This window comes from Triturus cristatus, chromosome 7 (assembly GCF_964204655.1).
Source record: "Triturus cristatus chromosome 7, aTriCri1.1, whole genome shotgun sequence".
Lineage (NCBI taxonomy): Eukaryota > Metazoa > Chordata > Amphibia > Caudata > Salamandridae > Triturus > Triturus cristatus.
The window spans coordinates 1618947135-1618971855 of NC_140590.1; positions in this window are offsets into that span (position 1 = coordinate 1618947135).

Consider the following 24721-nt stretch of genomic DNA (forward strand, 5'->3'; position numbering starts at 1 on the left):
CATAACTTTCAGAAACGCCGGAAATTTTAACTGAACCGTAGCTCCCAATTTCCTGAAAGATTCAATCCTCTTACCCAACTCCCATTGTCTGTTTGCTGTTGCTGCTGAAAGATCTGATCTTATCTCAATTCTTGCCCCATCAATATTCAAATGACCCTTCTTCAAAGCAATCGCTAAAATTTTTTCTTTTAACCCATAGGTCAAGAAATTAATCAATATTTTCCTAGGTTTTGAGCGATTGGGATTTAATCTAAAAGGATCACGATGCACCCTCTGTATATCCTGCAATAACTCTTCTTCAGTCTCACTCAGCTGTAACTCCGTTTTTAATAAGTGCACAATAAAACCCTTTAAATCAGCCTCTTCCTTCCCCTCTGGAAGCCTCAACATTTTTAAATTGTTTCTTTGCTGCATATTCTCCAATCTTTCCAGCCGCTCCTCGTAAACCTTTTCTCTGACTTTAACCTGTGTTAACTCCTTACTATTCTCCTCTAGTTTATGATGCATAACCTTAACCTCGGTCTCAAGAGTGGCTGTGCGTAGATTCAGCTCATCAAACTTAGCTTCCAACAGACCGACTGCCTCCCTAATTCCATCTTGCTTAGCCTTAGACTCCTCAAAACCCTTATGCATATCTAAATCAAGCTTTTTTAACAGGGCGATAACAACTGTATCTGTATGGGCCTCCTCTGACATAATAGTACTTGAAGAATTGTCCTGTAAATCAGGAAGAACAACCGTAGCGTCTGAATCCCCCAAACTAGAAATATCTATTGGGACCCGGGGCTCCTCGTTTGTTCCCAAATCCAAGTTACCTGCCTCCATCTCCAAAGGGTTATATCTATTAGGAGAGAGATAGTCAGACCAGTCGTCTAAACTACCCTTAGACCCCGCTGAATCTGGATTAATTTTTGTTTTTTCTAAACCTGCCAAATCTATCAAACTCTGACCTCTCGTAAGTATAAGAGTCTTAGGAACTGGTTTGAAGTATGCGTTCAGGGAAGGATTAAAAGTTGTCTTCTTGCCTAGTGCCCCCGATTTATGAGTTTGCCGGGTGTGTTTTTTTGTATTGCTAGGAAGTTTGCTAATTAATTGTGAATCACCACCATCCCCTCCCTTTAACTGAATTATGCTTCTAAGCGCATAGCGCTTACTAGTTTTTTGCGCTGGTTTTAATTTTGATTTGAGAACAGTATCAGGCTCCCCACCTTTTTGCTCGTTATTGCCAGGTAGCGTGTCAACTTGAAACTTCGTGGAGGAGGAGGGTGGGTTTGCTGCCTGTTCGCTGGCTGCCCCCCTTCCTAGCGCTCCACCCGCGCTGAACTGGAGTCTAGAAACTGCCCGTCTCCCCCTACCTCGTTCAAAAACCGCACGGCTCCAGCGTCCGGACCCTACTGCTCGACTCGCTCCGCTTGCCGCTGTGGAGTAATCCTGCGGCGCCACCTCCGGGAACCCCACCTCCGTGGCAGCCGGGATCTCAGGTGCGTGTTGTTCGTCCGTGGCGTACGTGTTCGCGCTCGCCATGCCCTACGGGTCAATTCCCCTATATTTCCAGAATTTGCTGCGATAGTGCACCGATATTATATGGACACTAGTTAGGATATTGAAGGGCTTCACCAGACACTCAAAATACTTCCGCCAGCGCCGCCCGCGCCGCTCAGACCACTCGAGTCACTCCCATCCAGCACGCCACCTTACAGCACTCCCGACCAGACTCCTAGCTGGCCGCCATGTTTTCCCCGCTGGGTGATGGTATTGTCACATAACAGTTTTAGTGGTCCGTGAGTTCTGTTAATTCATTTTTTACAAAAGCTGATTTTGGACAGGTGAAATGCTGAAAACAATGCTTATTCCATACTAAGCAATCTCTCATGCGGAGCTCATGCTTAGTGCTCAGGTGTTTTTCATAAAGTTCGAGCACGCTCTTTACTTACCCATATTCTGGTCTAAATACACAGTACAGAAGGACATTTTCCTATACATAAAGGCATTGGTGATTAGGCTGTCTAATATCGCTACTCTTTAAATGTGTGCATGAATTGCCACGCTTCATGTGGCCCATACTTTTTTCAAATGCGTATTCTTGGTAGCAAATCCTATTATTTCATTTTTGGGGCTGTCCCTATTCATTCGGTTCCCAAAAGTGTCTGATTCTAATTTTAAAAGCTCCTGCCAGAGGCCGTGTGCAATGCTTGTTCAATATGCCTCTGTGCCTTAATAATCATTTCACACGCTCATGCCATTGACCTCTTATATCAAGCGGTTCGATTCTGCGTAAACTCGTGCTTAGGGTGGAGCATAAGACATATAGTATTATTTTACAAGTTAAGCACTGCCAGAAGTGGGTCTGGTTCTTACTGAGCCACACTATCCGAGGTATATCTCACTGACCAGGCCTAACCATGGGGTGGTGTCGCTTGGGCTCCCTTCGGATGAGGGCCTAGCCTGGCAGTTCAGGAGGGACTATTGAAATGGGAAGCTAGGAAAGTACTGATTTGTATTTTTTAATTTTTAATTTCTGTTTAATAAATTTTCATTAAGAACAAACAACAGTAAAAAGCATTGCTAGCGTCAAAAACCATTGGGGCATAGTCATAATAGGATTGTCTGACTGTATTCACCTTCAGTGCACATTATAATGATGTTGTCAGGAGTCCGAAGAGCACTCAATGCCCCGACATCAGTGCAGCATGGTGTCACGCCGTATAATTTTCAGGGTGCAGAACTACAAGGAGGAAGAGGGTAAGGGGGGGTTCTCTCTGGCCGCCATAAAAAGATCTTAACGTGGCGCGCCGGCACAACCAGCACCATCATGGACGATGCACCCATTCCTCATACAGTATCTACTCGCCCGCAGCGGGCCCATAGCTTGGTAAAGAGGATGAGATCCAAGATAACTCTGCAATGGTACCCATATATTCTGAGGGCGCACCGGAACAGGCATTAATTCCTAGATATCAGAACGCTGATTGTGACAGAATGCTGCGTCTTTTAGCCACTCAGTCACACGCGGACTGCGTCTACGGCCCCAGCAGATCGCAACCCATCGCTTTGCCAACAGTAGGAGCATAGCCACCAATTTCCTATTCTCCGCTTGCACCCTGCGCACGTATCCTAGTAAAGCAGTCAAAGGGGAGCGTTCGAACCCGCATTTAATCATCGCCTCCATCACATCAAAAATGCGCCCCCAGTATCTCACAACCTCCGGGCACTCCCAGGCCAAATGCAGAAAGGATGCCTCAGGCGCCCGGCCTCGCACGCATCCCGCATCGTCACTCAGGCCAGCTCTGTGCAGCCACACAGGGGTCCTATACAGTCTATGAATGAACTTAAAATGGATTAGTCTCAGTCTATAGTTAGGTGACAACTCCCTGGCCTGCGCGCAGCAATATGACCATGTGCCCTCCTCAAAGGATCTTCTCCCTTTTGCGCTGTGCCTGGGGGGGGGGGCACATATCGGTGATGTGCGCTGCATACCAGAGTATAATCAGGTAATAAGTTTACGTGGAGAGTGGTTCACCAGGAACTCTTCTAATACCTGGAACGTTGGGGGTGCTATTGGGAAGGAACCAAAGAGTGTGAGCAATGCTACTCTAAGCTGGTAATATGTCAATCTGTCCAGCATCCCCGTATTTCTGTCTCCGAGCACAGCATCCATAGAGATAAAAGTGCTGTCTGGAAACGCCTGCCCCATCGTGTAGAGCCGGAGCTTCTGCAGTCTTTGGCATAAAGGGCAATGCTGGGTGTCTAGTGAGTGGTATCGAGGGAGCAAATAGTGTCTCCAGACGCACCCTGCGTCTGATTTCCTGCCACGCTCATCCCGTGCAGCCCACCACGTTCACCTCTGCGCACAGACAGTTCGGTTTTCTATAAAGCGCCATATGTAATGGTGTTTGGTCCGCCTGGTCACTCTCGGGGGCAGCGTGTGCCATGAACTGAGTCGGATAACTCCAGTAAAACCTAAACTGGGCCTGTGCACAATTATAGTATAACTCCATGTCAAGGGCACCCAGACCTCCCTGTTCAAACGGGAGCGTTAAGGTCTCCCACACAACTCGGGGTTGCCTTCCCGCCCATGCAAGAGATATCAGGTTTGAACAAAGTCTCTTCTTGAATTCAGCGGTAAGAGGGAGCGGGGTTCATGAAAACGTAAAAAACTTTGGGAGCACCACCATTTTAGCAATGGCAATACGGCCCGCCAAAGACAATGGGAGCGACATCCAGTGCTTCAGCCGGCTCTCCAGCCATTCCATAAGCCTGCCATAGTTGCAACGCCACAACTCTTGGAAGTCCTGGCTGAGCTAGACTCCCAAGAACTTCACTGGGGACTCTGCCCATTTGAGTGGGAACTCAGACTGAAACGCGCTGGTGGCGGTAGTGAGAGGGAAGATAATTGACTTCCCCCAGTTAATGGTGATGCCCGACAGGCCTCCGAACTGGATAACTTCACGAATTAGAGGGTCCAGATTCACCTCTGGGTACTTGACATATAGGGTCACGTCATCAGCATTCATGGACACTAGGATCACTCGGGGAGTGAAAGCGAGGCCGCATTGTGCATGGTGTTGCCTTAGTCTAGCTGCCAGTGGATCCGTGGCCACAGCAAAAAGGAGGGGGGAAAGTGGGCACCCCTGTCTTGTGCTGCGGGCCACCCAGATGGAGGGGGAGATCACAACATTGAACTGCAATCTCGCCGTCGGGGAAGAGTACAGCAGAGCGATTTTCCTTAAGAAAGAAGAGCTAACACCGATGCAAGAGAGCAGTGTGAAGAGGTACGGCCATTCCAAGGTTTCGAAGGCCTTGGTAGCATCCAGAAAAAACAGAAGCAGCCAGGAGGGAGGGATCTATTTCTTGCATAGTCGCAAAAAAGGTGCAGAGATTATGGTATGTACCTCTGCCAGGAACGAAACCACACTGATCAGGCCTCAGCACCGTGGGCAACAAAGGGAGCAACCGGGTAGCCAGCAGCTTTCCGAGAATTTTATTATTGAGGTTAATCATCAATAGAGGTCTATAGGAGTCACATAGCTGTGGGTCATTTTCAGGCTTGAGGATAGTCACGATTAGTGCCTCTCGGAGAGAGGGGGGGGAGAGTGCCCCGCTCCAGTGATTCCTCATACTATTAAGGAGGTGAGGTACAAGAAGTGGTGCAAATTCCTTAGCAAACGTGGACTTGAGTCTGTTCAGTGCGGGGGTTTTGTCGCCGGGCATGGCCCGGATCACACCAATCACATCCTCCTCTGAAAAAGGCTTGTCGAGGTACCTACGCTGGCCATCACTTAGCCATAGCAGTTCAATCGAGTCAAGGAAGGGAATCAAATCGGGGTGTGCTTCTGATTGGCGTGCGGCATTTCTGCTTGTACAGCCTCCGATCCATCAACTAGCCTATTATCACCAGTATGTAAGTCGCTAGTGTATTCACTTGCCCATGGCTTTTTCAGGAGGCCTGCCAGTGTTTTCCCAGCCCAATCCCCTTTGCCGTATTGGCGAGCTCATGTTTCTTTTCCCAGATAGTACGTCTCTCTGCGGACTGCCTCCTCAAATTCCACCATCTTTTCTTTGATTCGTCCTAGGGTTGCTAACTGGCCAGACACTAAATACTCAGATTCTAACACCCATATCTCCCCCTCAAGGCATTTCAGATCCCCACTAAGCGAGCGCAGGACACCTGCCTGCTTGGCGACGCACTCGCCTCTAACAACAGATTTAAATGCCTCCCACAGCGTGGTGGGCGGAGTCCACCATCTTGACGTTTATCTAAAAATATTTCACTATGGCGGACCAGAGCGCCTTCCAAAATACCTGGTCCCAAAGTGCGCCAGAGGGAAGTCTCCAGCTAAAGGCCCTGTTTGGGGCAACAGGCAGCGAAAGTTTGAGCAACACTGGAGCATGGTCTGAGAGGGTACGAGCTAGGTGTGTGGTGGTGTGTACCCATGTGTCCACTTCCCGTGACTTTAACCAATAATCAATCCTGGACCAGGTAGGGCCCGCTGTGGATACATGTGTGCCCTCCCTGCTGTGTAGGTGTCGACAGCTCCACACATCTATCAACTCGTTGTCTTCCATAAGGGCCTGCAGCTGCTCCGCCGCCCACGGGTGGGGCCGGAGAGAGTCGCCCGATCTGTCTTTTGTCGGATCTAGTATGACATTAAAGTTCCCCCCTCCCCCCGGGCCCAGTCTCTCACCAGCAGCCAAACCTCGCTGAAGAAGTGCGGATCATCCACATTTGAGCCGTAAACCGATATCAGCCTAACTGGTTGTCCCCCCAGCACCCCGGCCACCTTTACGTATCTCCCTTGGGGGGTCGCAGAACATGGTGCGCGTGTGCCACGGGAATGATAGCTGTGCCCCTAGCATAATTGGAATACCCCGCTATAAATTTCTCCCCCGTCCAACCCTCCCACAGGCACGCGCAGCCGGCCCCCGACAGGCGCAGTTCCTGCAAAAAGTAGATGTCCGCCCCATGGCGGTTAAGATACGCCTCAACCAGTCTAACCTTTCTGCTGTCATTCAGGCCACATACATTCCACGTTACTGCTTTCACTGTGGTAACTCTGTCAGTATTCACGCCTGCACATGCAATCACACTGTTCCTTGTGTGCCGGTCCCATGGCGGCGCCTAGTACCTGTTGAGAGGAGGCCAGAGAGGGGAAGGGAGGGGAGAGGGGTGAAGAAAAGAAAACAGAACATCGCAGCCATTCTTGCCTACCCAAAACCCGAAAAGCCCACTCCCCTCCCACTACAGCCACCCAACATGGCTGAAAAGTGTTACCCCTATCCCAAACAGGCCACAAGTGGCTAACTTTTAGAAAGAGCATAGGACTTGTCCCAGAGGGTAGTACTAGGGGCTCAGCCTATCCCAGCGGTTCGTTGCTGGGTGGCAGGACAAGAAGCGCTCCAGAGGGGAATTCCCTCAAGCATTCGGGCAAACATATTCAGTTCCTGAGTAGTTATTGTAAGGGGGAGGACAGTTTGAAGAAAGATGCAAGTGGAAACCTGTCTCCTCCAATTCCATGAATAGCCCAGCCCAATCGGCTTTGTGGTGATCATCCAGGCTTTCAGTCATTTTCATTGAGCGGGTCATCTTCGCGCTATATAAAACTCTAAAAAAACTTTTAAAAAAAAATCTTCCACTAGGTTTTTCTCTGCACCTGTGGTCAGTTTGGAATGCTTGAGATTGCGTGCAAATTTGGCAGTGAGTTTAGGGTCTGTGAAGAACGTGGTTTTGCAGGCGTGAAAAATGCAGAGCTTCACGGAGGTAAAGCAGTGAGTATTTGATGTCCTGCTGCTGCAGCAGCCTCTTTACCGGCACAAACTCTCTCCTGGTGGCCTGAACAGTAAAAGTGAAGTTGGGGAAAAATGAGACAACGTTGCCCTGGTATCTCGTTTCTTGCTGGTCCCTAGCCTGACGTAGTACAACATCACGGTCCTTGTAATTTAATAGTCTCGCAATTATTGGTATGGCTAGGGCTCCCAGAGGGGGTCTCGGGCCAAGGGACCTATGAGCCCGCTCAACTATGCAGACCGCTGACAGGGAGTCTCCAAATAGGGAGCGGAGCATCTCATTGACATAGTCCTCTACCCGGGTCATTGCTGTGGTTTCTGGGATTCCAAGAATGCGTAGCTTATTACGTCACGACCTGGCTTTGAGGTCTTAATTTTTGTTCCTTATGACTTCTAGCACCTTTTCCATTCGAAGCAGTTTTTCACGAGTGGCGGTTCCTTCGTCCTCCAGTGCAGAGGTCCGCTGCTTGACCTCCGAGATGCGTTCGTAGTGATTCGAGACCTTTTATAAAAAAAAAATTCAACCCTGCCTAGTACCTCGCTCTAAAGTGAATGAATTGGTTAGATTTCTGTTGACTATAATCCTAGCTGTGGGAGTTTTATAGATATTTCTAATAGTTCTTGCAATATTTTCTCCTAAGCTAAACGCTTGAACTAAGTGATGTAAGCAGGACCAGTTCACCCGGCCAAAAGCTTTGGCCGCGTCAAATGTAAAAATCGTAAGTGGCAAATTATTGGCTGAGGCGATATCAATAGCTCCTATCAGCTCATGAGTTAAAACATGCAGTCGACGCCCTCTAATAAAGCCCTTTTGATCCGGATGAATTAAATTACCCGTTATATTATTCAATCTCCCTGCTAGAATTTGCGCAAACATTTTATAGTCACAATTAAGCAGGGAGATGGGTCTGTAAGACTCACATTTAAAAAAATCTTTATTGGGTTTCAAAATCAAAGTAACGGCTGCCTCGTTCCACGAACTAGGGATTGGGGAATTAGTTGAAAAAATGCTATCAAATAGTTTCTCCATGACCGGGACGAGCGTCTCGTTAAGGGCAATATAAAAATCGTTGGGGCTAGCATCTAGACCTGCAGCACTGCCTCTCTTTAAATTTTTAATTGCAGTTCTGATTTCAGGTAGTGAGAGCTTCCTATTAAGGTGTGGAGCCTGGTCTTCAGATAATAACTGTAGGGAAGCTTTATCTAGGTAATTTTTTATTTGGGAGTCAGGGACTACTAGGTCTTCAGTGTACAGATCTTTAAAAAATAATTTGAACGCGTTTTCCATATTGACCCTATCTGAAAATATCTCCCCTGTTTCTGTATTGCAAATCTCTTTAATCAAATTTCTAGTTAGATTAACTTGGGATTTCCAGGCCAGGAGCTTCCCACTGCCTTCTCCATATTCAGAATTAGCAAGTTTGCTAACTTCCCATTTTCTTCTGATAATACTGTCTAGATAGTCTGCCATATCTTGTCTCTTAGCTAGTAGCTCGGAACTTTCCTCCCTCTGTCCTACATTACTCTGATTGGTTGTTTGGTTAAGCGAAGCTCTGAGAATCCGGCTTCCAATAGCTTAAATCTTTCTTTAATTTCTTAATTGATTTTAGCTGAGAAACCAATGATTCTGCTTCTGATAAAAGCCTTATAGGCATCCCATACTACCTCCAAAGGGGCAGACCGATCGTTTATTTCAAAGAAAAGCAAAGTGTCCGACTTTAACCGTTCAACCACTGAAGCATCTTTAACCCCTTCGATGCGTGTGACGGAGCGGTTCCGTCATGCGCGTCGGTTGCGCTGTGCGCATGACGAAACTGCTCCGTCACGGCCCCGCCCGCGCACGGAACCTTCAGCACGGCGCGGTAATCCGTGCCGCGCTGAAGGGGTTCAGGAGAGCTTTATCGAGCGTCCATCTTTTTGTTTCTGATTGACTAGAGAATTTTAAATTCATCTGGACAGCTGAGTGATCTGACAGATGTTCTGGGATGTGGGAAACTACGCTGACCTGTTCTATCAACCTGGAATCTATCAAGAAATAGTCAATTCTGGTATGGTATTTGTGTTTTTTATTATAAAAGGTCAAATTCTGGGAGCCAGTTATAGTCCTGTTTTTTACTCTCCAAATATCTACCAGATTCAGATCACCCATAGGAACTTTAATCAGGGAGCCCATTTTCGTAGGCACCATTCTCCCCCCCTTTGACCTGTCAAGAGAGGGGTTCAAAAGAATATTGAAATCTCCACCTATAATAATGGGGAAATTGGTCTCAATTAAGTGATTGTATATCGTTTTAAGAGTTAATTCATTGTCTATGTCTGGGCCATAGTATCCCACCAGAACCACCCACTAATTTCATATTTTAATATCCGTTATAATCCAACGCTCCCTGTTGTCTATCTTAGAGGAACCCAAGATTGCTTTGGCAGATTTTTTTATAATAATGGCCACACCTTTGGTACAGAAGGGTTGTGTGGTATGAAGTGAACAGTCAATCCATCTTTGCTTAGCGACCGCCATCTCCCATTCCTCAACTGTGAGGTGAGTTTCTTGTAAAATCATAATATCAAAGTCTGCTTGCCTTAGGTATTGAAAGATCCTCCTTCGTCTACTTGGGACCCTTAAGCCATTAATATTCCAAGTACAAATTCTGGTTTCAGTCATTTGTGCCAGGCCAAAGCATCCTATCTCTCAACCAGGAGAACGCGCCCTGGTTGCTATTCCTATCTGGTTAGCAACTTCCTTAACTACCTAACTCCACCGATGACATCAGGACCCTGCTCGACAATGGAGAAACCACGGCTCTCATCCTCCTGGACCTGTCAGCCGTCTTCGACACGGTCTGCCACCACACACTAAGAACACGCCTCCATGACGCCGGAATCCAAGAGAAGGCCTTGGACTGGACCACCTCTCTTCTCTCCGGCAGAACTCAGAGCGTCCGCCTCCCCCCTTCCACTCCAAAGCCACCGAGATCATCTGCAGCGCACCCCAAGGCTCATCCCTCAGCCCAACGCTATTCAACGTCTACATGGCACCGCTCGCCCACGTCGCACGAAGGCACGACCTCAACATCATCTCATATGCCGACGACACCCAGCTGATCCTCTCCCTCACCAAAGACCCCCACATCGCCAAAACCAACCTCCACGAAGGAATGAAGGCCGTCGCCTACTGGATGAGAAACAGCCGACTGAAGCTGAACTCGGACAAGACGGAGGTCCTCATCCTCGGACCCACCCCCTCGGCCTGGGATGACTCCTGGTGGCCGACCACACTAGGAGCACCCCCTACACCCACCGACCACGCACGCAACCTAGGAGTCATCCTCGACTCCACCCTCTCCATGACGAAGCAGGTCAACGCCGTCTCCTCCTCCTGCTTCAACACCCTCCACATGCTTCGCAGGATCTTCAAATGGCTCCCCACCGAAACCAGAAGGACGGTCACCCAAGCCCTCGTCAGCAGCAGACTGGACTACGGCAACGCACTCTATGCAGGAGCCCCAGCCAAACTCTTGAAACGGCTCCAACGCATCCAGAACGGATGTATGTCGTTACAACGCACACTTTTACAACGCATGCACTTACAACGCATTTTTTACAACGCAACATCCACTACAACGCATTCCTTTACATAGCATGACACTACAACGCATGTTTAAAAACTACCTTTACAACGCATTCCATTACATCGCATACTACCTTTACAACGCATACCATTACAACGCATAGTATAGGGGTAAAAATTACTATTCTAACTCCAGGGGGTGCAACATTAGGGTAAGTGTTGGATTGCGTTGTAATGGTATGCGTTGTAAAGGTAGTATGCGATGTAATGGAATGCGTTGTAAAGGTAGTTTTTAAACATGCGTTGTAGTGTCATGCTATGTAATGGAATGCGTTGTAGTGGATGTTGCGTTGTAAAAATGTCGTTGTAAGTGTAGTGCGTTGTAACAGTTGCGTTGTAAAGGTTGTTCACCATCCAGAACGCCTCTGCACGCCTGATCCTCGACATCCCTCGCCGCAGCCACATCGCACCCCACCTAAGAGACCTACACTGGCTCCCCATCAACAAGAGGATAACCTTCAAGCTCCTCACCCACGCACACAAGGCACTCCACAACACTGGACCAGCGTATCTCAACAGCCAACTCAGCCTCTACACCCCCACCCGCCAGCTCCGATCCGCAGACCGCGCCACCGTCCCCCGCATCCGAAGAGTGACCGGCGGCGGCAGATCATTCTTCTACCTCGCCGCCAAGACATGGAACACCCTCCCCATCCGCCTACGGCAGACCGAAGACCTTCTGACCTTCAGAAAACTTCTCAAGACCTGACTCTTCGAACAGTAGCAGCAACCCCCCCCCAGCGCCTGAGACCATCACGGGTATGTAGTGCGCTTTACAAATGCTATGATTGATTGAACTAAATTATATAAATGAGGACTTTTTCCCCTTTGCTCCGCACCCAGTGAAAAAATAACATTGCATTCTTCTCGTGTGTCCCCGCCCCCCGCCTCCGGGAACCCTCCTACACCACATGGGGTATGATGTAAATTAACCCCTATGAACTCACTGCCCACCCACCCGGCAACCAATATTCAAGATGCACCTTCTATACAGGATTATCCCTGAGCTTTAATTTGATCAATAAAGGTCCCTACCTCCTTAGGGTCCCTAAAAATAGACATTTTGTTTTTCCACATCACCCTTAGCATGGCAGGGAACCTCAGCTGTACCGTGGCTCCCAGTGATCTTAGAATTGGCATACATTTCAATTCCCATTGTCTGTCCTGCGTAATTCTGGAAAGATTCGACCTTATCCGGAAAGCCCAGTCCCCTTTCGTAAAAGGGCCAGCTTTTAAGGCTTCCGATAGTACACGCTCTTTTAGAGCATATTGTGAGAAAGCGCCATCTTTCTCGCATGGTATGCCCCCACTTTTTGCTGAATTGCTGAATGTACTTTGACTGAGTGTGCCCTGGGCTCCTGCCAATCAGGTGCCCAGGGCCTATGTTCCTGCCCTAAAAACGGTGCTGAAACCTAAACCCAAATTGGCAAACCCTGGCCACATGTCAGCCCCTGGTAAATGGTACACTAGGTACCCAGGGCCTTGTGACCAGGGAAGGTCCCTAAGGGCTGCAGCACTTATTGTGCCACCCTTAGAGGCCCTGTACCCTGACACAAACACACTGCCCTTGCAGGCTGAGTGTCTGGGTACAGAACAAAACAGAGTCGAAATGGCACACATCCCTGTGTGCCATGCCCACAACACACACTGCCCTGGCATACATCAGCCACCCCTCTAGCTGGGTGCCCTATGCCAGTGGTGTGGGTACAGGAGCATTAGCTGTGTGCCCCTACAGTACCCAGGTCCATTCCTGGGCACTGTAAGTGCAGTGCTGCCATTTAAGAGTATATGGTGCTGGGAGATCGTCAAAACGAACTCCACAGCCCCATGATGGCTCCACTGAAGACTGAGAAGTTTGATATCAAACTTCTCAGTACATTAAACCCACATTGATGCCAGTGCAGGATTTAATGTACAATGCACGGCAGAGGGCATCTTAGAGATGCCCCCTGAACCTAACCTACAATCCACGTCTTGTCTGAGGGGCTGCCTAGGCTGCCACACAACAGACATGTTGCTGGACCCCTGGATAGAGAGTCATCCGCTCTCCTGGGCCTGCAACAATGCACATCCTGGGCGAGGTGCTAGGTCTCCTCCCCCAGGATGGGCAGGGGAAGCTTCAAAGGCATGCCACCTTTGTGAGCTTCTCCAGGCCACTTGCTGTACTCAGCAACTGGCCCCTACCGGTTCTGAACCCCCACTCTGGCAGGAAGACTGGCGAGAAACCCCAAGGAAGGACAGGGGGTGTGCCAGCCTCTGCCAACCCCACCCGTCAGGTGGGGGAGGCGAGGTGAAGCACATCTCCGGACTCTCGCCATCCTGAAGATGGGGAGCCCTGCCCAATCAGGACTAGGCCACTGCCCCCCTCCCACAGGAGAGTGGCAGGATAGGGGGTGTATCCACCCCAGGGCCAGGACCCAGTGGTCCCTGCCCTTTACCTACCTGTAACGCCCCTAAATTTAGTATTTAGGGGCACCCTGCACCTTCCTTCCTTAGATCCAGATTCCGAAACAGCAAAGAAGATCAAGAAACAAGCAGACCTGCCGTGCAGCTGCTAACAAGAGGAAGACACCAACTGCTTTGGCCCCAGCCCTACCGGCCTGTCGACCCTCGAACCTGCTAAATCCCGGCATCTCCCGTGGCCAGCAACCTCACAAACCCCGGAGGACCTGGCTACCTTGTGACTCTAAGCATCTGGGACTCCCACGAGCAGTGGTACTGCTCAAAGCAAGTAATTGACCCCTGGCATCAGCCAGGAACCACGAACCCTGCACACTCTGCAACCGGCAAGCCTGGCCTGTGCTGGAGTGGACAAAGACCACGAGGACGTCCCCCCGGCGACTGTGACCCCGAATCCAGCACCCAAGAACCCACCTCGACGCTCCTGATGACGCCTGCAGCCTCAGAACCAGGGACCCCTCCAACCACGACTAGCCGAGGGTGATTTCCCGACACCAAAAGGCACCCCTGCACCCGGCACCCTGTGGCCCCCTGTGCCCAACTCCTGGGTGCCTACCTATCCTCCAACTACCCAACTTACCCCTCGAAGTGGTGGTCACACCTGAAGAATCTTCGTCCCCGAGCTTGCAGCCTTTGTTCGTTTTTGAGCTTCTCCATTGCAATCCATTGAGCGCCTGATGGCTCAAAAGCACCCTGCACCCAGCCGCCCGAGTGCCCCCGGCAGTGCAATCTCTACTCTACTCTACTTCCTCATTTGCCCTGAGCAAGTGACCAGGAGCCCAGCTCCCACAGCCGCGTGACCTGCTAGCCAGCAGCCACCTACCAAGGGCCCCCTGCCTCCCATAGGATAACATTGGGCCTAACTCACTCTGCACCCGGCTGCCCCTGTGCCGCTGAGGGTGTAACAACTGTACTGACCTGACCCTGGGAGACCCCTGAGTCTATGCCCAGAACCTTAACTCTGCCAGTCGAGTACTTACCCAAAAGCCGATAACTCTCTTTTCTTCCATAGGGTAACATTGACTGGTTTCACTTTGAAATTCTTGTGTGAGGAGTTTCTAAACTTTAAAATATTCACCTAAAATCAACCGAGTAACGAAGACGAAATTACTCACCTGCTATCAGGAGAGATCCCAGTGCTGGATCTTGGTGCCCAGCACTGACCCTGAAAAGTAATTACAACCATACTTACCACTAACCCAATATTCTTCCATAGGAAACCATTGACTGTTTTTCTGTGAAATTTCTTTTAAGTGTTGATTTTTGCAAACTGCAAATATTTTAAAAAATCGTACCAACTGTGAAAACGTAACCACTTACCTATTTTAGATAGACGGCCCAGTGCTGAACCTAGGAGTCCAGTACTGGATTACAAAAGTAACGAGAACATACTTTACCTTCAACGTGAATTTCCTTTCTTAGGATAACATTACCTGGTTTTGGCTGAAAAAGTTTCTAAGTGTCGATTTTGCAAACTTACAAATATTTGTTAAAAATCGCCTGTATAAACAAAACACATTCTTTCAACTGTTTACAGGTGGTGCCCCAGTGCTGGATCCAGGATCCAACACTGAATTAGAAAAAGTAACAATAACCCCACTTACCTGCTAAGTGAAATTCCTCCCATAGGATAACATTGGTGATTCTATGAGAAAAAGTTTTTTGTGTCAACTTTTAAAATACCAAAATATTGCTAAAAAATCACTACTGTAACCAAAACGCTTTTACTCAACTGTTTACAGGAACTGTCCCGGGACTGAATCTAGGATCCAGTCTTGTGGTAAGAAAAGTAATCCAAAAAGTAATCTATTGCATTTTACTAGAAATTCCCATTGAGCTCAATGTATAATTGTGTTTGAAATTGTGTTCCCTATTGCAACAACTGTATCTATTACATCCAAAGTCTAGTGCCTATTGAAAAGTATTTATCTGAAGCCTCTCAATCTGAGAAAGTATATTTTGATACCTATTGTTGGTTCTAAAATGAAACAACTACATATTTTTATACAAATCCATTGGCCTAGAGTTCAGTTCTTGAGTGTGTGAGAACATTTGCTGACTGAGTGTTTGCAACAAATGCTTCACACTGTCCTCCGATACTGCCTTACTGCTCGACCAAGCTACCACTTCAGAGAGTAAGGTTATATCTAACTTTAGCCTCTGCCAAACCTCTGGGGACTGTGGACTCTGAACACACTGTACCTATTTGGGAACAGTATATATAGAGCCACTTTCCTACACATATGTTTTAAAGTTAACCAGAATTCGCTGAGGATTTTTCCTGTTTAGGTTTGATGAGAAAGGATCTCTGTGAATTCTCTGGATGCCTGTTTCTAGTTCTTTGACATCTACCGCGGGGATAAAGTCTTTTAACAGATTTATGACATAGGTTTTAATGTCCTCCCCCTCTGAGCCCTCCAGAATGTTCATGATTTTAATGTTATTGCGACTAGCATTATTTTCTAGTGTCTCCAGTTTATCTAGCATGTCTTTTTCTCCCTTTTTTAATGCCTGAATCTCAGTACAGTTAAGCTCCACTTGTTTATTCAAAGCTTCTATTGAGGCTTCTATTACACATATTCTTTCTGTAATTGCCGACATTTTGGCTTCTAGGTATTCGCTTAGACCGGTGATTCGAGACCTTGTCCCTAAGCCGGTGTAAGCGACCTGACATGGAATCGATTTTCAGGTCAATGGTCGAGAGGGATTGTTTTAAGTCAGTGAACATCTCTCGGATATTCAGCTCTTTCACCGACGTGGGGTTCATGGCTATTTCTGGCTGCTCCTCTTCTGGGGAGGTACCCCCACCGGGGGGTCCTGCGCTGCTCGAAGGAGATCTTTGGTTGCCTTGCGTCTGCTTTGCTCATGGCGCACCTCCATCCCTCGCCTCAGGGAGTGCGCTTTACCAGGGCAGCCGTAACGGTTTCAGTGGGTCTGTCTGGCGGGGGTCACCCAAGAGCTTCCCGGTGCGGGCAGCTACCCCCCGTGGCGATGGTACTGCGCTGTGTCATGTCGTTGTGTCTTAACCCGTGCCCACCTTCAGCTAGGTGTGGGGGTGGAGCGGCGGAGCGCCCCATCTCTCAGAGTTCACTCCGCCAGTCTACCTCGCTCCACACCACGGCCCCTCCCCTTGGGGATTCCACATTCAATTCAGGCACCTCGATCGACAGCCTGCTCAAGGAGGGGGGGGGGGCGGGTCCTCACCTCTCCCCTGGTTTTATATGGAAGACCACCTCTGTGTCAGTCCTAGTCCCCAACAAGCAGGGCCCGTTGCGCAACGTTCTTCAAGGGGCACCACGAGGCCTCACAGCGCTGGATTGGCCGGCCTTGCCTTGCAGCTCCCTCCTGCGAGGCCGCCCTCCTCTACGCCACACTAGTTTGCCTCTGCCGCGAACGAGGGCTGCTCCTCCCCCGGGGGGCCCCACCGCCGGTGCTCCTGATGAATAATAAAGAAGGGTTGGGCATGCACCCACGTCTACCGTCCCTCCCCCTCTGCCGATGCCCTCACCTTCTCTCAGGAGTGTAACGAGCTTCGATTTGTCCCTTTGCGCTAAGCCCCGGCAGGCCAGGCCCTTCAGCTCAGAGGGGGGGATCAGCTGGGCCACGCCGGTAATGGCTGGACTCCCCTCCCAGGCCCCACAGCAGCTCTCCAAGTCCAGCCACTCACCGCTTCAGTTAGTCTTCTAGCCGGCCTCCACACCACATCAAGGCCAGCGCCCTCTGTCGCACCACACCAGGCTGGGCAGCCTCTCAGCCGGTCCCTCCTCGCAACCGCATCCTTCCGTTCCGCTAAACTGGTCGCCAGTAGGAGGTGGCCGCGCATGATCACCCGGCCTATCTGACTCCACCTGATGTATTTCCTTAGGTAGTCGGAGCACTTCAGTCCTAGTGGGGGTCCTCTGCCTCCCCGTACTGGGGAGGTCCGAGTCCAAGCCTTTCTGAGGGCTGCTCTTCCGCGGCCGTCAGCTGGTGATGGCGTCAAGCCGCACCGCTCATCCCTCCGTCGTGTCCGTAGCAGAGCCGCGAGCTGAGGAGGCGTCAGGAACCCCCGGCGTCTGCGTAGTGCCTGTTACTCGGCCGAGCTCTTCCCGTCTATCCCGAGGCGCCATCTTGCTTCCTCTGGTGGCACCCACAGCTCCTCTCTCCCTCTTCTGCAGCTCAGGCCGAGCAATCCGAGCCATCCATCACACGCTTATTGTCTGCCACAGGTGTTTGGATTCATTCCCCCGCAGTTAGGGCCTACGATGTTCGCCCGAACTGCAGGATTAATGCCGGATCGTCCGTCCAGCCTGCAGAGCCTCACTATGTGGCAGCCGTCTTGCAGCCAGCACTCTAGCGCCCCCCTACTGATTTGTATTTGGCCACAATGGGAATAGATGTGACCTAATTGCCAGAGCTGCAGACTTTGGAACTGGGGCACCAAGTTCGAGTTCTAGCATCGTAGCTACATCCTGTGATTTGGGGTAAAACACTAAATCTCACCACGCCTAACAAAAAATATGTATCTGATTTGTGTAATGTAATCTGGTGCTCATGTAAAGCGTTCCAGTGCCCTTGGGCTGAGCTCATGCTCTGTAAAACTGGGAAAAATGGGTATGATTGCTTGTGGTTTAAAGTATTTTCAAGTGTTCTACACATAACCATTTGTATCTTTGTTGTAATGAACTGTGTGGTCAACAATATGCCCAGAAGAGGGTCCCTTTCCACCTTGTCACAGGATCCAAGTTATAACTCAATGATCAGTCCTAAGCAGTAGGGTTATGCAAAATTTGTGTAATTTGCCTCCACAAATCATGTGGCATTTCTAGAAAATTATGCAAAATTACAAGTAGTTATGCAAAGTGAAAATATTGTAGAGTGGCATGTGTCGTTGCATTAATTTTTAGAAGTTAATATTTAGAATGTGTGGGAGAGCACTCTTATTTATTCAAATTATACACCAAATTAAACAATATTATAATGAAACTTATATATATATCCAATTCTCAATTGCAATAACGTACGCTCTCAGGAAGAGTAACTCTATGGATGATTGGTGGTGTGTGAGTGTGTATAAATGCATATGATAGTTTTGTACAGAGTGACTGTAAGTATGAGTGACTGTACAGGTGAGTGAGTGGAGGTGTATGTAGACCTAAGAGTTAATGAGTGGGTATGTAGTTATTGGTATTGGAGTATCTATGGTTTTGAGAATGGACGTCTGAAATTTTGAGTTGGTGTATCAACGGTTAAATTAGGGTGTGAGAAGATGCAGTAATTTATCACATGGATGATGTCATCAGTGATGTCATTTGAGATGTCATGAGTGATGTCATCAGTGATGTCACTGACCATGTCATGAGTGATGTAATATGTGATGTCATCAGCAGTGCATTGCGGGGGCGCGAGTTAGTTAGCTGAACTAACTATAACAGGGGAATTTCTAGGGTTTTGTATGAGGGAAATGTCCAGGTAACTATAACACCCCTGAAACCTATGGTTTTTTCAGTGAATTTCTAAGGTTTTTTAAAGGCCAATTCCTAACTATAACGCCCCTGAAACCTTTGGTTTTTTCAGTGAATTTCAAAGGTTTTTTAAATGCCAATTCCTAACTATAACGTGCATGAAACCTATGGTTTTTTCAGTGAATTTCAAAGGTTTTTTAAATGCTAATTCCTATCTATAACTTATCTCTGAAGATATCATGTTTAATGATTTTGATTGGATTTGTATATTTTTCAAATTCAGTGTGTCAATTTCATTAATTACTTTTTTATCAGCATTTTTTAAACTTATTTTTTCAATTAATACTTTTAAAAATTAAAAAATATTATTTGAACTTAATGGGTTTTTCAAACATATTTTTTTATATTTTTCAAAATATTTTTTTAACTATATGTTCAAAACTTTATTTTATATATATTTTTCAATGATTTTTGGATCCGCGCACCCTATGCGCACCATTCTCGATTCCTACGCGTTAGCATCCGCGCATGGTATGCGTCGGGTACGTGGTTAGTGCGCGATTCCAATGCGACCGGTACGCGACTCCCAGCCTATAACGCGACAGGTTCGATGTACGTAACGCGACGTTTACGCGCTTCTGCGATGCGTCATCTGCGTCTATGACGCGGTAGGTGCGCGGATCCCACGAAGTATTTAACATTTAAAAAAACATATACTAGTCTTAAAAGTAATATATTTTTACATCTAATCCTATAATTTTTTTTAATTCTATTTCGCGGATGCACGCTGGGTGCGTGCTGAATAAGCGCAGGGTGCACGGATCCCATGTGACCTGCAAAAAAAGAGATTTGATTGGTTCATTACACTTCCTCTTCCAACTATTGAAAGACCCCACCCATTTCAATCATTCTTCTTTGACCTTCTTTAGAGAACCATCTCTTTGGAGAGAAGATTTTTTAGACTAAGTTTACACTTAGCTCTAACTTTTTTCAACCAAAAATGACTTCAGGGCAGCAGGCATCACCTGCATCTCCTCATACATCTGAGGATGAATTTTTGGAGGAGGCACCACCCAAAGAACGTTTTTCTTCAGTGGTGTGGACATTTTTTACTTTTCCCGAGGGGCAGAATAAGACCAATGCCACCTTGGTCACGTGCAAGATTTGCAAAAGAGTCCTGTCGCGAGGGGATCCTAACAAGAAATACTTGTGCGGCACGGCAAGTATGATGAAGCACATGAGGACCCTTCATCCGAACAATCTTGCTCGAGAAGAGTGCCGACGGATGAGAAACACTCCTGCTCCTGCGCCTTCCACCTCATCGCAGCCGAGCACATCAACAGTGCATCCATCAGCCCAAACCTTGGACATCCGTCCTCAATTTCAATTTTTAAAAGTGCTCTGCACTAAGTGCAATGCGACTTTGTGCTATGGTGAGCAGTCAATCGATCTGATCTGCCGCCGGCAAGAAAGTCACATTTGCTCGTTTTTTTTTTTTTTTTTTATTGTTCCCTGAAGTTCATTGTTTGGGTTCTCCTGTTTTGTTTTTGGTTTTTTTTGTTGCAGAAAAACCCAAAAAAATTAAAAATTGTTCAAGAAACCCCCAAAAAATTATAAAAGAAGAAAAGTTCTTGTAAGAACTAACTTTCCTGGTTTAAAAAAAGAGCTAAATTTCTTTGTTAGTGTGTGAAAGTTTAGATGGATGTATGTGTAGTACGTAATTGACTGAATGAATGCATTAGTAGCGTATGGTGAATGTATAAGTGCAGAACTATGAGGAAGTGCTGCAACATAACACAGTAACCTCTTTAACTGCAGTGTGCTGTAGTACTTCCGAAGCACAGGGATGCAACATATGTACATAAATATGTTGCAAATCTATGCTTCTGTCTGCACGGCTGCTTAAACTGCAGCCATGTGGTGACACAGGCACCCTTGCACCATAGTGCAAGGATATCTGTGTCATGTGCTGTTTGTTTTTCTACAGGAAGACACACCTTCCTGCACAAAAACAATGAGAAAATGCATTTTTCTCCTTCAATGTATTCTGAACATTTCAGCATGCATTGAAGATATAAAAATGTGGAGAAATTAAAACAATTCTCCTTGTTGTGCTTTCCTACACCAATTTTAGAATGGTGCACCATTCACACACATATCGAGATTTATGATTTCTGATAAATCTAGACATGTGTCTTGTTCTATGAGTATTAAGTGCAATCATGCACAACAACACTTATAGAACACCCTTTCAACACAAAGTGGTCTACATGATGAGGTTTTATTTACATGGAGTACAAAAAGTGCATAGAGTGCCTTTTCCTCTCTTTGTAAATATGAAAGAGTATCTTACACAATAACTATGTTACAGAAAGGGACATATTTCCGTTTTTAAAATTCCTTGCGAATGATAAAAGGTAAGCACAGAGTTTTGTCTGCAAAGATGTTCAAAGAAGAATGATTGAAATAATTGCGGTCTTTCAATAGCTAAAATGGGAAATATTATGAACCCCTCAAATCTCTTTTTTTTCAGGTCACATGATATCTGATTATGGTCAGATTTCAAAACTACATAAACAGAGTGTTCTTTGAAACGTGTTTCAACTTTGTAGCTTCTTGCAGACCTCCTCATTCTGCATATTGAGACTTAGTTAAACTTACCTTCACAGTAATAGGAATAAAAAATGGTACACATTTTTTTTCATATTTTCATTCCAATCTAAATTCATAAAAATTGCTTAATTTAAAATTTTGGATCTGTGAAAGAAAAGGAAAAAAAATTTAACATGTAATAATACATTTTTTACAACACAGCATAATTTCCACAAAGTAATTTTTTTGCCTTTTTTGCTGTTCTCAGAATATATTAAATTTCACTAAAAATAGTGATTTCAATTGTACTCATCACTTAACAGCGGGCAAAAAAAAAAACAATCTCAAAGATTGTTAAAAAAAACCCCAACATGCTATTCTCAAACAAAAAAACAAGATACAAATCACAGATATATAAAATGCATACAGCTAACAAAATTTTATAAGTTTAACTTACAAAAACTGTAAATGTTGTCGCTTTAAAATATTCACTGAATCTAAAGATGAATTTTTGGAGGATGCTCCACGACCACAACGTTTTCCTTCAGTGGTGTGGAAATTTTCTACTTTTCTCGAGGGGCAAACAAAGACCAATGCCACCTTCGTCACGCGCAAGATTTGCAGAAGAGTTCTGTTACGAGGAGATCCTAACAAAAAATACTCGTGCGGCACGGCAAGTATGATGAAACACCTAAGCACCCTTCATCCAAATAATCTTGCACGAGAAGAGTGCAAACGGATGAGAAACACTCCTGTGCTGTATCTGTAAACAAGAATCACAAATAAATGTATATTAATAACTTTCAAATGTATACTATTCCATTACTGTACAAACACATTTTATATAAAAACTGACTAAGAAACTATAGCCCTAAACCACAAGTGTGACGATCGTTAAAACACTACATGCATAGTGCATACTACTTTGAAGCAGTTCATGCCCTAAAGCCTACCTCACTAAAGACTACATGCTAACTGACTAAATGATTACAGTACTATAAGGAGACACACTGGGTGAGTGACAGGGTGTTTGCTAGAAGTGTATGAATACTAACTAGGGAATTGAAGGTGTGAAAGACAACTGTGTAGGTGATTAGAGGACTGCATCCATACTGGATAGGCATTTAAAGCAGTCCATGTGCTAAGGCCTGGCTCACTGCATGATTACTTGGGTACTGACTGAATGATTAGAGTACAGCAAGGAGAGTGCCTAGGTGAATTTATAAGTGGTAGGCTTTTCGCACAGGGAATAGATTAGTACTTGGTACTGAATGGGTCACTAGAGGAGTGCAAAGGGAGTGACAGGATGTTTGCTGGACTGTATGGATACTGACTAGGGAATTGAAAGTGTGAAAGACAAGTGTCTAGGTGGTTAGAAGACTGCATACATAGTGGATAGGGGTTTGATGCAGTCCATGTGCTAAGGCCTGGCTCAGTGCATGAATACTTAGGCACTGACTGAATGATTAGAGTACTGCAAAGATAGTATCTTGGTGAATTTATAAGTGTTTGGGTTTTGACACAGTGAATGGATTAGTACATGGTGCTGAATGGGTCACTAGAGGACTGCAAAGGGAGTTACAGGGTGTTTCCTGGAAGTGTATGGATACTGACTAGCGAATTGAAAATGTGAAAGACAAGTGTATAGTATGTTAGAAGACTGCATGCATACTGCATAGACATTTGAAGCAATCTATGTGGTAATGTATGGTTCACAACATGAGTACTTGGAAACTGACTAAATCATCAGACTACTGCTAGGTTAGTGCCTGGGTAAAACTTTTAAATTTTCAGTTCTGGCACAGTGAAGAGAATAGTACATGGTACTGCACTTAAGTGTCAAACCTTGACTCATTTTATCAATGCATCAGCAAAGAATAGCTTCTAAAGCTACTAAAACTTGACAACATGACCGATTTTAAAACAGTTATCTGTCATCAAATACACTATGTTACCAAATGCTTCTCTCACGATCCTTACCAAAATGTACACAGACTCACAGTGTGATTTTAGACAAGCAACACTATCCCTAGCAGTTTACCAAAACTTATTCACTAGTCTAGAAGAGGTAATGGTACTGCACACAATCTACATATTTAAGTACAGCACATTAGTGTCAAAAGCATGACTCATTTAATCAACGCATAAGCAAAAACTGGCTTCTAATGCTACTAAAACTTGACAACATGACAGGTTTTAAAAGATCCCTAGCAGTTTACCAAAACTCATTCACTAGTCTAGAAGAGGTAATGGTACTGCACACAATCTACATATTTAAGGACAGCACATTAGTGTCAAAGCATGACTCATTTAAACAACGCACAAGCAAAAACTGGCTTCTAATGCTACTAAAACTTGACAACATGACAGGTTTTAAAAGAGTTATCTGCTAAAAAATACACGATTTTACCAAATGCTTCTCTCACAGTGGTTCCCAAATGCACACAGACTCACAGTGTGATTCTAGACAACAACCACTATACCTAGGAGGAAATTTTCTACTTTTCTCGAGGGGCAAACACAGACCAATGCCACCTTCGTCATGCACAAGATTTGCAAAAGAGTTCTGTTACGAGGGGATCCTAACAAAAAATACTCGTGCGGCACAGCAAGTATGATGAAACACCTAAGGACCCTTCATACAAACAATCTTGCACGAGAAGAGTGCAAACAGATGAGAAACACTCCTGTTCTGTATCTGTAAAAAAGAATCACAAATAAATGTATATTAATAACTTTCAAATTTATACTATTCCATTACTGTACAAACACATTTTATATAAAAACTGACTAAGAAACTATAGCCCTGAACCACAAGTGTGACGATTGTTAAAACACTACATGCATAGTGCATACTACTTTGAAGCAGTTCATGCCCTAAAGCCTACCTCACTAAAAGACTACATGCTAACTGACTAAATGATGACAGTAATATAAGGAGACACACTGGGTGAGTGACAGGGTGTTTGCTAGAAGTGTATGAATACTAACTAGGGAATTGAAGGTGCGAAAGACAACTGTGTAGGTGATTAGAATACTGCATCCATACAGGATAGGCATTTAAAGCAGTCCATGTGCTAAGGCCTGGCTCACTGCATGAGTACTTGGGTACTGACTGAATGATTAGAGTACAGCAAGGAGAGTGCCTAGGTGAATTTATAAGTGGTAGGCTTTTCGCACAGGGAATGGATTAGTACTTGGTACTGAATGGGTCACTAGAGGAGTGCAAAGGGAGTGACAGGATGTTTGCTGGACTGTATGGATACTGACTAGGGAACTGAAAGTGTGAAAGACAAGTGTCTAGGTGGTTAGA